Here is a 15,023-nt window from a genome sequence, read left to right as displayed (position 1 = left end):
AATGTCAGACTTCTTGTCACCTCCTCATTCCTGGCCATGACTGGGATGGCAATCCCTCAGGTTAGACCATGCTGCACTGTTAGCTCTACCACCTCCTCCCCTGGCTCTCTCCAAACCTGTCTCTTTCCTTGTCCTCTGATTGCTCCCTACCCCCTTGTCTATCAGACATGTGCACAGCAATCCACACTGATGGGAGAATGCACTCCTTATAGAAGAAGGAATTTTCTGATATTTTGGGGGTCTTACCAGTGACCTTGAATGCCACGCTACTTCCTTCCAAGGCCTCTTGATACCATTCTAGGTTTTCTGTACCAATTCTGATGAGTCTCAGTACCTTTGTTCTCCATTACATGTAAATTTTAGTTAGTGTGTTTTCTTCGTCTCCTAATTACAGAGAAGGTACCATTTGTGGTTTCTTTTGTTATTCATTTTCCTGGATGTTTATTATATATTTTAAGAATAAAAGTAGCAATATTAACATTAAAAGACTAACTAAAGGTGTATACTAGCACCCAGAGCTTTGTTATTTATATTTGAAAAGTTTTGCTCTCTTTGCCTGTGTGGAGAAGATGATTGGGATAAGGATGCACAGGATTTTCAGTTGTGGGACTCTGGCAGAGGTCCAGGTAGTACGTGATTGTGACTGGGACAAGGAACTGGTGGAGAAGGTGATGAGGGGACATTGGCAGATACACACACATCCAAACACACACACACACACATACGCATATATGTATATGAGGAAATTTTTTCTCAGTACATTAGTTAGCATGTACATTCATCATTTAGCCTGCAAATTCGTTTTTCCACTGTTCTTTCATTAGCAAAACTAACAATTAATACCATAGGGCATGAACAAAGTGCTTGTAGAACCAAACATTATTTTCCTCTTTCCTCTTCATTATTCCAGTTCAAATGGAAACTTTCTTTTTGTGATTCTTGATCACAGAGGGATTTTGTACTATTTTATTTCTACTTTATCTTAAGGAAATAAATTTTTAAATTCCACAGCCTTTGAACTTAGAGAAATTATATATTGCTGTAATAAGCCATTATCTCATAAATATTATGTATATATAATAACGTATACATAAAAAGTAATATATTTTCCAACAGTATTACAAGCCACAAGGAATCAATATCAAGACCTACATAGACTTACCATTTCAAGATCTTCATCTTGTTTAATGAAGATGGATACACGAAAAATATATATATGTTTTACTGTGCTTTTGGGAGTGCCAACGTTAGGATGGGTTTCACTTTGTGGTCCACACCCTGCTGCTTTGCATGGGAATTTACATGTTTGCTATTGATGATGATGCATATCAGATGTTTTGCCTTTGATGGCCACTGACCAGATATGGCTGAGTATTTGTAAGTCTTCTGTTTTACTTCATTTTTTCTTGTATTTTGACTTAGATTCTGATGTGATTTTATGTATACACACTCATAGATATGGGATAATATATACATGTATTTCATTTTATGCAGACTGCATCTTATTTTGGTTTTATGCTTGGCAATATCACTTCAGTAGTAGTTTTTAAATATTAGAAAAGATATTTGAAAATATTTTGAAATAAAACATTTGCCTAAAAAGGAAAAGAGGTCAGTTGCATTTCTGAATAAATAGACCATTATAATATGCAAATATATCAATTTAAAAATGGACAAAATAAAAGAATAGGTAAAGCAAAATTTAATAAATGCAAATAAACAAATAATTTCAACCTACAAATAATTGTTAAAATAATGATTTTCACAAATTAATAGAGGGCTTAAAAATAATAAAATTGAATTTATTCATGATGAGTTGACATGAGCAGCTTTCAAACACTCCACAAAGAGCATTGCACTTCATCTGTACGATTTTCAAACTATATTCATTTCATGTCTTTTAGCAAATAATTCGATTTCTAGGAAACACTAAAGTAAATCAAAGTATGAGCAAATGCAAGCAAATTTGTTGCATTATCAATCATAGTAATAAACTATAACCAAGTTTAATGGCATAATAAAACAATTGTTAAGTAACTTTAGCTACAAAATGAAAATGCATTCAGTCTTTGAAAATAAGATTTTCTTTTTCATTTTTTTAAGTTTTTGACATAGGATAATCCAGAAAAACAAGATTAGGTTTATATACTAAGCAAGTATACACAGTATATAGTAAGGTATCAAAAGTTTTAAAAATAGATCTTTATTTAAGAAATTGTTATAGTATAATTTGATGAACGTACTTCAACATTTGGATTTTAAAGGACAAGATATGAAGCTTTTGTTTCAAGTGGAATTACCTACAAAAGAAAAAGCCAAGATAAACTACTTTTCTAACTCATCCCTAAATACTTGTAAGTTAAACTACAATAATAAAGAAATATGAAAAATAACTGAAAAGGAGATAAGTGAAGAGAAGGAGGTGGGAACTGAAGGAGAAATGTGTCTGTGAGATTGCTTCTCAGCCTTAAGTTAAAAATGTCAGCAGCTCAAATTCTGCTTGAAGCTAATGCCAGGATCCAAAACAATGAGTGGTCATCAGATTGATGCTAAATTGATTCTGATCTGCTCTCTGTCCTCTCTCTTCAAGACCATCTCTTCAGCAGTTCACTTCTCTGCCACATCACTTCAATCTACTCTCCATGCATGAGATATACTATCACTAACAACATCTAGTCTATATTTCTGTGCAGATATCTAAGTGCTATTTTTCCTAATGCTTCCTCCATATTTGTCTGCCATTGTAGAATTATAAAGTACATGACGGCAGGCTCTTCTAGGAGTATAAAAGCAAAACTGGTAGAATAGAGCCTCATAAATGAATATCAGTAAATCTAGAAATGTCTTTAGTAGAGGAAGAGTGAGGGGCAGATGAGTATACCTTCTTGGATGATGGATGGAAACAAGAGGGCATTTTGATGATGTTTGCTTTAGAGTTGTTCCCATTAGAAAGAGTGAAATCTGTTTCAAGGAAAGAGAAAGGAGAGCCCTTTCCTGTCAAAGGATGTACATTGAGGAAAGTGCTATCAGTCTTTAAAACATAGCTGAAAGTTATAAAAGGAAGATAATCATATTGGAAACAATCTCAGCTCACCAATGATCACCTCATCATTTTCTTTCTCCAGAATTTTAATCCGTTTATGAATTGAAGTCTGCAGGAAAATGGAGGTAAACAACAACAGTTCTGAAGAGGGATTTCTTCTCCTGGGATTTTCAGATCAGTCCCAGCTAAAGACGATCCTTTTTGTCTTAATTTTGCTCTTTGATGTCTTGAAGCTTCTGGGGAAGACTGCCATCATTTTGGTGTCTTGCTTGGACCCAAAAACTCCACTCTTTGATGTAGTTTGTCCTCAGTAACCTTTCTTGTGTGCACATTTCTTGCACCATCAGTGTTGCCCCACCGTTGCTGCTTATCATGAATAAGAAAGAGAAGATCATGAGCTATGTTGTATGTGTGGCCCAGCTCTATGTGGCCACAAGGTTGGGTTCTACTGAGTATATTCTCCTGGCAGTCATGTTATATGACTGCTATGCTGTTGTCTGCTGTCCTCTGCACTATGCAATCATTATGCAGCCTCAATTATGTGCATCCATGGCCAGCATAGCATAGTACAGTGGCCTTATCACCTCTCTAATTCAGTGCTCCCTTACAGTGCAACTGCCTCTTTGTGGTCATTACAAACTGGACCACGTTTGTGTGAGGTGCAAGTGCTCAGCAGACTGGCCCGTGTGGACACAAAGTTCAATGAGGTAGTACTCCTTATGGTCAATATCATCTTTTAAATTGTTCCTCTGTCACTCATCTTTGCCTCCTATGGTTTTATAGCCCAAGCTGTGCTGAGGATCAAATCAGCAGCAGGGCGCTTAAAAGCCTTTGGGACTTGTTTCTCCCACCTGATTGTGGTCATCATTTTCTATGAGACCATTATCTATATGTACCTTCAGTCAGTCAAATGTTGATCCAAAAACCAGGAAGATTTTGTCTCTCTTTTCTACACCATAGTCACAACACTCTCAAACCCCGTTATCTACACTATGAGAAACAAAGATGTGAAAGGGGCCTTGAGGACACTGGTAAAGGGGAATGATCTTGGTTCAGAAAAGATATCAGCTGTAGGTACAACCTGAAGTAGGCTATTCTTAGCTCATAGACAGTTGTTCAAAGTATTATTCTCTTGTACAACGCCATAAGGAGAAGTAAAAGACATAGAACTCTATAAGAAGCTAACATACTCAAGCCACAATAGTGTTTCTTTTGTCCCAAACATCCTTCTCATGAATTCAAAGACTCTATGCTCTATCTACAGAAAACTCTTTGCTCTTCCTCAACTGCACCATCAAATTTTATGCAGAGATTATTTAACCCTGGAGTGCTAGTCTGTCTGGTAAACCTCTAATTACTCCTAAAAGCTCAACTGAAATGTTACCTGCACTTCCAGCTGTCTTGAAACACCATCCATCTCACCCTCTTGGAAAAATTAATTGTTTCATAATATATGTCCCCATTGAACATGAAATATACTCTATTTCTACATTATCACACATATTATCTATATATATGTGTGTATATATATAAAATAAACATTGAAATAATATATGACCATTTTCCTACAACGTCAGTTTAAACAACAGAATGGACAAGTCTCGCTATATTAGCTCATTTATGTTAGGAGAAATACAAATATAATACACTGATTACATTTGTGGCAAAATATGACATTAAATTAATAAAACTAATCAAATAATAAGCTTTCATTAAGCAGACCAATCCATGCATGATTCAGCCTCATTCCCTTTTCTTTAAAGTGTTTAGAATTTGAGCGAAAGTGAAAGAGCATGTATTTCATTCTCTCTGTCTCTCTCTCTCTCCAAAGAGGGTGAACTTCATCAATTTGTCTACCTCAAGTATTTTAAGAGATTTGCACAAGGAGAGAACAATTTATTTAATCTAAAATCTTAATTTTATCCCCATCTTTCATTATGATATCCACAGGGAAAAGAAGAGGCACAAGAACAAAAAGTAAAATTGGTACAGTATCTCTGTGGGCTGTCGTGTGATTTAGACTTATGATGACAGAAAAGAAAACTGAGGTTTATCTAAATATCATCTTTGTACCAGAATATTGATATCAGTCTACAAAATAAAGTTTGGACCTGTCTCTACTGCCAAAGGTAAAACTGATTGCAAAATGAGTGCACACATGAGAAAATCACTTCAGGAGAACTTTCTGAATGAATCAGGGATGCCTCTCCAAACATACTCCTGTCCAATTTGCTTAAACATCTTTACAGAAACTAAAATGATGAATATTCAATTTAATACAAAGAAGAGGCATAGAAGTCTGGTTGAATTTGTCTTCCAGAATTTTGTTATGAGAATTCCCCCCTCAGTAATGGAAGGAAGAGTTTGGAGTGAAATAGAACATGGTTAGGAATACCAGCGCTCAGTTACAGCCCTGGAGGAGAGCAGCAGCTCAACAGGAAACCTCACAGGATAGAATCACCACTTCTTCATGCTCAAAAGCAAGACACAGAAAAGAATATATATGTGTTGGAATGTAAATCAATTTAAATTAAATACAGCCTCTATGACACAAAATATCACATTTAATAAAACAAACAGCTAAAAAAAAAGAATGTCAGATAGGAAGTAAAGGAAGCAGTACAGTATGCAGAAAAAACTGCTAGGAAAAAACATGAAAAAACAAAATCAAAACTCACTTAAAGGTAATATGAAAAAGAATTTCCCCCAGAAACAAAATGAAATTTTTACCATACACAACAAATTAAATGTTAACAAAATTCAGAAGTACACATAAAATGAAATAAAGAAGATAAGTATGCTTACTATCTACAACAAAGAAGTAATAGGCATTTTCCCAAAAAAATAAACCAGTAAATAAATAACGTAAGAGAAGCGACAAACATATAAAAAGCAAGCTAAACAAAAGAACGTAATCTTAGATGAAAAGGGAAACACATTTGAAAATATCTTGTTACTATTTTACTGTATGTAATAGAGTTTCTCTATAATATATTTTTACGGCCTTTCAATCACAGTGCATGTACAATTTCATACTATCTTTTTTTATTTATATCATTGTGAGCATTTGTATTGTGATTGGATAATCTTCAAAAATATCCAGAATTTATAAAAATTTTTCCCTACAATTAGATTCTTTGTGTGCTTATATTTTTCTTTTCATTAATAACTACATTGAGCACACTTTCACATTTGAAGTCTGTGTTTATTATTATGTACTTATAAAGTATTTTCAGAAATGCAACTGGTAAGCCAAAAGCAGGGACACATAAGCCAATTTACACACATGACCAATTTGCTTCCCAAAACATTTTTCCATTTTATTCTCCAAAAGAAAAAGATGATCTTGCCTAGATATATAATCATTCAATATTATAATCATTTTTAAACTATACAATGAAAATGGTGCAACATACATATCGTTCCACCACCCCTCCAAATACCATGAAGTGATAGAAATGTGTTTTCTAAAATAATAAAAAAGCAAGAAACTGATACCCTCTATAAATGAGAAATATTGAAAAATTCAAGGAAAAGAGAAAACATAGGGTAAGATCTCAGAAAAGAAAAACTAAAGGAACCCACAGTACAAACTCTAACCCAAATTGTAAGTAAAATAACTGGGAACACTTTGAACCTTGAAGCTCATAGACTCAGACACAGGAATTATAGAGGTTCATTTAGGATGATCTGTGGAAGAGGTGAGGATGACGACTCCCATCCTTAATATGTGCCAAGAAAAGCTATTTAACCCCAGGAATGAAACAGAAAGAAAAGGAATCACCATAATGCTCAGCAGAAAAACTATAGTCTGTGCCTCCATATGAGAGGGAGGATCAGGTAACAATAGGGTAAAGAAAACAGACACTCTTAGACATAAAAAAGAGTATAAACTGAAAAATTTTCACATATTTAAGGAAAAATAAACTCACGAAAGACAACCTCTAAAATTAAAGGGAAAAAGAAGAAAGAAGGAAGGAAGCTAAAAGAAAAAGAATTAATACTGATGAAGGAGTCTCAATAAAGTAAAATAGAAATTTTAAAATAGTTTCAAAAGTAGTGGGAAAGATAAAAGCAAGTGAAAATATGTGATTTTTAAAACGTTATTAAATTTGGAAGAAAAAACAGTAATAGAACAATAATAGGATGGACACAGCTGAAAAATAGTTTATTAAATGAGAATAAGGTCTATGCATATGCCCTGAATGTTGTGGAAAAAGGAAAAACAGTATATATATCATAAAAAGTATAAATATATATAAATATATACTATTTATAAATATATATTAGTAAATATATTTATCCATATGCATTGTTATATATTATATATTAATATAATGGGATATATATAAAACAAAAAATGGCAAAGATGTGGAGGCAGTAGTATGATAGTTAATCATCACCCTGTCTAAACAAAACTAGCAAAAGAAAAACACCCACTAATTTGTATGACTTGTAGTGTTTTCCAAAGTCCGTAGTGTGAACACTCCCACCGTGGTAAATTCAAGTTGCCAGTGTGATGTCACTGATTGCAGAGGTGGGAAGGATGCACACAATCTCCTCTCCCTGGCCAGTGCTCTCCTTCTCCAGCACACGGCTGCATGCACAGTGCACCAGATGACTCCTCCAGGACACACTAAATAAAGAAGATTAGCAGGACAAAATGATAGAGACTGACTTTCCTGAAATGAGGAAAAGTACCTGTCTCCAATATCACAGAGATAATCTAGGTAATGGACTGAGTAAATAAATATAAATGTTGAAAAATTCCCAACAGTACACATCTTATTAACGAACACAAAAACTATGTTCTCAGAGAAGGAACAAAACATCTATATACAAACTAGATTTGCATGTAATAATTTATTAGCCACACTGGATTCTATAAGATATAACTAGAGTTTTAATAATTCTATACCTATTTAATGTGATAGTAAGTGACAAAGTAAATCAAGTCAATTTTGGGACATAAAAAGCTTCTGAATCATTAGCAAATACCTACTTTCTCTAGAATAATTGCTTAAAAGTGTACTATAGTAGAGAATAATATACTGGTTAATGAAGATGATCTAGTTTATAAGAAACTGTAAACAAGTAAACCTATTAGTCACATCTAAATAACATTTGATATACATTTACAGATGCAATATATTTGTAAAATCTGGAAATAAAATCCTCAAAGAATCAATATTTAAAAAGTGAGGGAAACATGGAAATACAGGTAAGATAAAATGTATTTTCTTTTGTGTGTGTGTATTGGAAATCTATGTCTATAGAAAATATAGTTTTAGTACAGATGTTTGCATTATTGTCATGCCAAATAAAATGATAAGTAAAAGAGACATTTTTCAAACCAATAAAAAAGGTAATAGTGGATAGGCACTGAAAACTCAGTTACTCAAACAAGAAGAAACATTAAAAAATAAAAAAGAAAGAACAAAGTCATAGGCTAAATAAAAATAAAATTAAAACATCTAGAAATAAATATATCTATAACCATGATAAAAATTAGTGGATTAAATTTGACTATTGAAGATACCAGCAGTCATATTGAGTAAACCAATGTAATCTATACATCATTTATAGAAGACACACTTTAAATATTCAAGAAAAGTTTAAGTTAAAGGAATGAAACATGATGTAGCATTCAACAGAATATATAAAACAATATAATGAAATCGAAATGTATTGGAGGAGAGTTGAATTGAGAAGATTTCTCTAAGAAGGTATTGTTTTTGTACAGACAGAGAGAAAATAATAGACTTGTAAATATTGATAGGGGAAGTAATCCAGGAAGGGGAAGTAGCAATTGCTAGAGTTCTGAAACAAAAATATAATATATCTTCCCAAATAGCAGGAGCTGCAATAGCTCTGGAAGCCTAGAAAGTGAGACGGAGAAAGTCAAAGATGTTTAGAGAGGTGGGCTAGGGCAGACACTCCTGGGCTTGGGCCAGAAAAAACCATTTCTGTTACAGGGCTGTTATGAGGATTAAATAAGAAATCTCCTGTAAAGCATCACAACAGGGACAATAAAATAAATAAAAAAGCAACTAGTCAGATTTCAGTGAGGTGGCTACTGATTACAGGAAGTTAGTATCTTACATTTTAGTCGAAAACAGCCAATTATAAAAGAGAGCAAAAAGAGAGCCCTTCCACAATACAAACATTGCAAACAAAAATACTAAGAAATGAAGAGCCACAAAATGGGCAATGTTGATAAAGTCCCTATGCTAACATTAAAAAGCAGGGGAACAAGGCAGCCTCCATCACATTTCTGCCATCTAAATCTCACATGCACCCCATTATTAGAACCTAAGTCACAGGTGAAATCTCAGATACAATGGTGTATGTACACTTAGATTTTTTAGCTTTTCAGCTTTAAGAGTGAAAAAGAAACATCTGAAGAATGTGGAAATGATGACAAGCAAACCAATCACAATATCCATTAGGGCTGCATTTGTTATTGCAAAATAAATTTAGATTTTGCCTTTAATTGAACATAACGTCCTTTCTCTCTCAATAGATGTGTCTATTCCATTTCCATTTATGCATATCGTAAATATATTTAGTTTCCTTTCTTACATTTAGTATTGTAGTGCTTCCTTTGTTCTTAACTTCTTTTGTTTTTTCTTTCTCTCTCTGTACAGTTAATTATGTTATGTATTTGTGTGTCTGTGTTTGAAAACCTGTAGAGTTTTTAAGTTCTTTTGATTACGGTTATAGTTCAAATAATATAATTAAATGTCTACTTCAATATTTTCACAGCACCTATTTGTTATCCTTCAAGAAAAAACAGTGTATTTACACATTTTACCACCCTTCCCAAATTGCACGCAGTTTGTTGTTTTTAGTTTTATTATTCGTATTAAAACTTTTTAGAATATACATATAATTATTTTAATTAAATGCTCATAATTATATCATTATTAACTGATTCATCAGCCTTATATTGTGAATCAGTTACTCTGTCAAGGAAGCTATGGCTTTTGAAAAGATATAAAGGACCAGAAAGGCTTGTATTTATTGGGGGAGAAGTAGTCCTTATTCTTATGCCCACATCAATCTCACCAACGTCTGGATCTTGCTATATTATCTTTCACGTTGTCGTGATTTCTGTCATTTCTATTTTGTTTTTAGCCACGCCTTCATTTATTTCCGTAATGTAGTCGTATTTTCTCATGTATTATTATGAAATGATTCTAAAACTTATCATGAGTCTTTTTAACATAGTTTCTCCATTCATCACTTCATGGGCTAAGATTTGTCCTCAACCAGTTTTAGTATGAAGTACACATGGGTGTTCTATTTCCTAAAGCATGACCTATTTGAAATTCTTTTTCCATTTCTATAAAACTTGAAGAATGGCTTTACTACCTAAAAGATACAGCACTTATAAGTTTGTAAATATCATTGTTTTTTCAATTATTTATTATCATTAAATAAAATTTGAGATCAACATGATATTTGCCTCTATACAGGTGACAATATTTTTGCACAGATTTTTCAGGAAATTCTCCATTTAGACTTGTAGTCCCATATTTTTAGGGTATATCTAGATATAGAAATACTATCGCACTTTGAAAAATATGTCGGGGTATATATTTTCATTCTTTATTTTAGTTATATTTTTAGCTGTGGTAATTATATTTTATGTTTTTCAAATTTTCCTTGGTTTCCAAAACAATCACTAGCTCCTCTAAATCTTCAAACTTTTCTTATTTTATTTCCTCAGGAATAATAAGCCTCTTTTTCAAGTCTTTAAACATTTTTAGCCATTTACATACTTCTTCTTTTTTAACATTGTTTTATTTTTTAGTTTTTCTTTTCTCTTACATAGCTTTGTTGACTAAATGTTATTCTCTATTTTGCTTTATACTTACTCCTTTAATATCTCATGTGTAAAATTTGAAGTCTATTACAGAGAAATATCATATTTTATTACATTTTTATTTCAAGAGAACCAACTTTTTATAATTTGTGTAGATATCATGTAATTTTTCTATACTGCTTTTATTTCCCTTTTCTTTTTGATATATGATGCTGCCTAAAGTGAAATATTTTATACATTAAAGTAATATGTTTCTATTCCTAGCTATCAATGTATTTTATCCAAAAATGTGTTTTTGAGATGTTATTAGAAGCTGTTAGATCTTTTATGTATTGTACATTGCTTTCCTAGAACAACAATCAATAAAATGTTCTATATTCTTGTATATACTTGTTACCCATCACTGCCTGCCTGAGATAAAACTTAGTTGTTTTTATATTCTATTATATCCTTATGCATCAAAACCTCTGTTTTATAACTTCTTTTGTCCGACATAAACATTGCTTCGAATCCTTCAATCTCCTCTGACAACGTTTAGCACATGTAATCGATTTCAGACTGACAAAGAATATCATCTTCATCCTTTCTATTTCCTTTCTTCCCTATTATATTTGCAATGACTAGCACAGAGATGGTCGCACAAATGAACATTTGTGGAGTGAATTAATAAATGAATGAATATCAAAATTTTTAGCATAAATAATCACAAAATCAATTGCTTAATTGAGTTAATAAGGGATGAATTGAAAATAGTCAACTGAAAACTGTTAAATTGTAGTCAATTCATTTACTGAAAACAAAGAAAGCATTGTTTAATTCTCTAGGCCTTTACAGCATTTCTAGACTGGCAGCTAATTCCCTGTAAGTACACAAGGCCCCAGGGAATTCTTGAGAAGCCCATTTCCTTCTATGCTCCTTATGCTCTTTCCTTCAAGAGAAGAAGTGTTCACATCTTTTCTGATCTCTCTGAATGGCGACGCAATGCCATATATTCAACCCAGGAGTCACTAGGAATCGTGGTGCCTGAAAAAAGACCTCGGAGAAGGGAGATCTGCTGATTGCTTCAAAACAGATTTATTTGTTACCTGACTCTGTCACTGACTTGCTTTCCAACCAGGTAAGCTACTTACATTTCAGAGATGGAAGAGTTAGAAAATAAAAAAGGAAAAAATCAGATTTGCATACATTCTGAAAGTATAGCATTTCCCTGGATTTGAAGAGAACATATGTTACATTCTGTGGAACTTGTTGGAACAGGGGGTTTTTAATATGCACAAATCATCACTGTGCTCTTTTAAGCCTCAACAATCCTGCTCTGTCAATTTATTATAGAATTTGCAAGTTAAAACATACACATGCAAACCCCTTACTCTTTTTATAACTGGGTCCAAAAATTTTACTGCACACTATTACATTGGTCATATCACGACACTGAATTTAAAAAATTCCTCATATTGAATGTCATAAAGAGTTAGGTAGTGGACTTTTTAGTAAGAGATTGTTTTATAATAAATCCTAGAGTTGAATTATTCCACGCCTTTGAGCATTTTACATATGCTGATCTGAACGGAAGTAGAGTCAGCCATAAGGAGGTTATGGCCTATTTAACTAAAACTTACATGTTAAGCTGCTTATTAAATGTTACTTACTTACATAATTGGGAATGTCTAGTGTCATAACCTGATGAAAATACAAGATAGATAGAGGCAGAGAGAGAAAGAGAGAGGACAGAGAGAAAGAGAGAGATGCTTCCTCGTCCAGATTGGTTAACTTTGGGCAATAACAATGACAATGAGACATGTGACTCTGTGCCTGACTGTAAAAGAACTCTTGGAAAACACAGTGAGCAAAATTCCTATTGTGCTTCAGTGAACTGAAAAGGGTTCTACATAAAATACTCTGAAAATTTAGTAATAAATTAGGACTAAACTGTAGATTCTCTGTGCACATTAAAAAATCAAATTGATTAAAAATTTAGATGTCATAAATGAAATTATACAGTAACTATAAAAATATATAGGTAATGATGAACTTGAATCAAGAAGAAAGACATTGACGAGAACATCACAGAAAGTAAAATTAAGATTTGAAAAAAGAAGTCTCTAAGGCAAGAAAAAGAGATAAATCATATTAAATGATCCTTTTTAACTTGGGAATTTACTTGGGTAATATGACAAATCAAGCAGCAAATGCCAGTAAAATATGATAATCCTTTACATATTAATCAGAAAAATATAAACAGTTTAAGACAGTATTGCATTCTGAGCCAAGTGAAGGTAAGCTGATGAAGAAACCTGGAATCTGAGAGAAATGAGCAGTGACACAGTTTGATGAAACAGAATGGACATTCTGTGGTGAAATTAGGGAGCTTTGGAGCTTAGAATAGAGGAGCTGAGTTCTGCTGGCACATCTGACCACACACAGCGCACATGGCCCTCACTTTCCCAGCTGTGAGGGGCCTCTCAGAGCTGACACACTTCCTCAACAACAGACTCTGGTTTTCCTGTTCCACCCAGGGCGTGACGACCTTCCTCTGTTCTTCCATCCTCCATTGTTATCTTCAATTATAATGCCCTGACATTTTTCCTTTTAGATTTATCTTCAAAAATAACTAAATCCTTATGCTTTATTTGCTCATTTCTTCACTTGCTTTCTCTGTCTCCCATGGGCCTATGAGCTCAAGAAAAGCATGGATCTTCTCTCTCTTATTCACAGTGTATTTGCACCTCAGAGCACAGTGCCTGGCTTATGGTAGGTACTGAATAAATACAAACGAAGTTGCTACTGGATAGAAATCTACCATAGTGTTCCTATGCCTGCTTTCAAAATTAAATTTTCACAATATATAAACTCAGTTTCCTTTCACCTAATATCATTTTTTGTGCCCCATATCCCTCACATTCTTGATATCTTATAAACTATGCTAAAGTTTCTGGAAGTCAGAAAATTAATATTTGAAGACAATGTTCCTCAATACAACACTTCAGTTTAGTATTATTTGGTAATGCTTCTGTACTATCTTCCCCCCGTGCTAAAAAAGCAAAGCTTTGAAATAATCAGAGTTTATGACGATGTAAGTTTCTTTCATTTCCTTTTTAAATTATGGCTCTAGATTAAAATTTATTTATAATGTCTAATTTATTATTGAGGAGATAATGGATATTTGTGAGGTGAGAATTAGACACATTTATATTGTTTAATGTTCAGTAGTTTTATAGTGATTCAAGTTTTGTGCTGAAATGTTGCAAGCTCAATTATATTGTTACCCCTAAAGCTTGGACCTAAATCTCCTGAGATGGGAGTTATCACAGCCATTTTTCAGATAAGAATAGTGCTTTGGAATTTTTATTTGTTTACTTACAGTTATATTACTTTAGGGAGCCAGTCCCATGGCTGAGTGGTTAAGTTCTCATGCTCTGCTTCAGAGGCCCAGGGTTTCACAGCTTGGGATCCAGGGCAGGGACATGGCACTGCTCATCAGGCCATGCTGAGGCAGCATCCCACATAGCAGCACCAGAGGAACTCACAACTAGAATATACAACTACGTACTGGGGGGCTTTGGGGAGAAGAAAAAAATATTGGCAACAGATGTTAGCTCATGTGCCAATCTGAAAAAAATAAAGATATATTACTTTAGCGAAGGCAAAAGAACCAGGTGTCCAACCTAGCTTGCCTCACCTATAAACTGGCTTGTCTCCTATCCCAAGGTGGTTCTTCTGACACTCAGAAAATGATTTATGCTTAGGAACTTATTGTTCAGCGTCTAAATTGGTAGCAGAAGAGCCTTGGTTCTGGGATAGTCTCCATTTTATGTGTTCCTATTAACATCTCCAAACAGTGCAAATAATACTTCCTGTGGCAGAGGATACATATTTTAAAGATAAAACTTTATGTTCAATTCCAAATATTTTAGAAGCTACTGCATATGTGGATGAAATAGAAACATGAAAATGATCTAAGATAATTATGTGAGGTAGTCCACTGTGGATTTCGAGATGACGTATTTTAGAGATGAATTCCAAAAAGTAGTATCTTACAAATATTCATTTTGTATAAAAAACAAAGCCCTAGGAAGAGATTGTAACTTATGGCACTAAAGTAAGGGAAAACATCCATATGCTACATGTGCAAGATCCCCTGGAAAACCAGTC

General features: G+C 33.5%; 1 pseudogene; it reads left to right on the top strand.

Moving 5' to 3' along the window:
* The first annotated feature begins 3,162 nt into the window (after window positions 1-3,162).
* LOC138917589 (olfactory receptor 2G6-like) lies at window positions 3,163-4,128 on the top strand (annotated as a pseudogene).
* The last annotated feature ends 10,895 nt before the right edge of the window (window positions 4,129-15,023 follow it).

This window comes from Equus caballus, chromosome 14 (assembly GCF_041296265.1).
Source record: "Equus caballus isolate H_3958 breed thoroughbred chromosome 14, TB-T2T, whole genome shotgun sequence".
NCBI lineage: Eukaryota > Metazoa > Chordata > Mammalia > Perissodactyla > Equidae > Equus > Equus caballus.
This window is presented reverse-complemented; position numbering and strand designations above follow the sequence as displayed.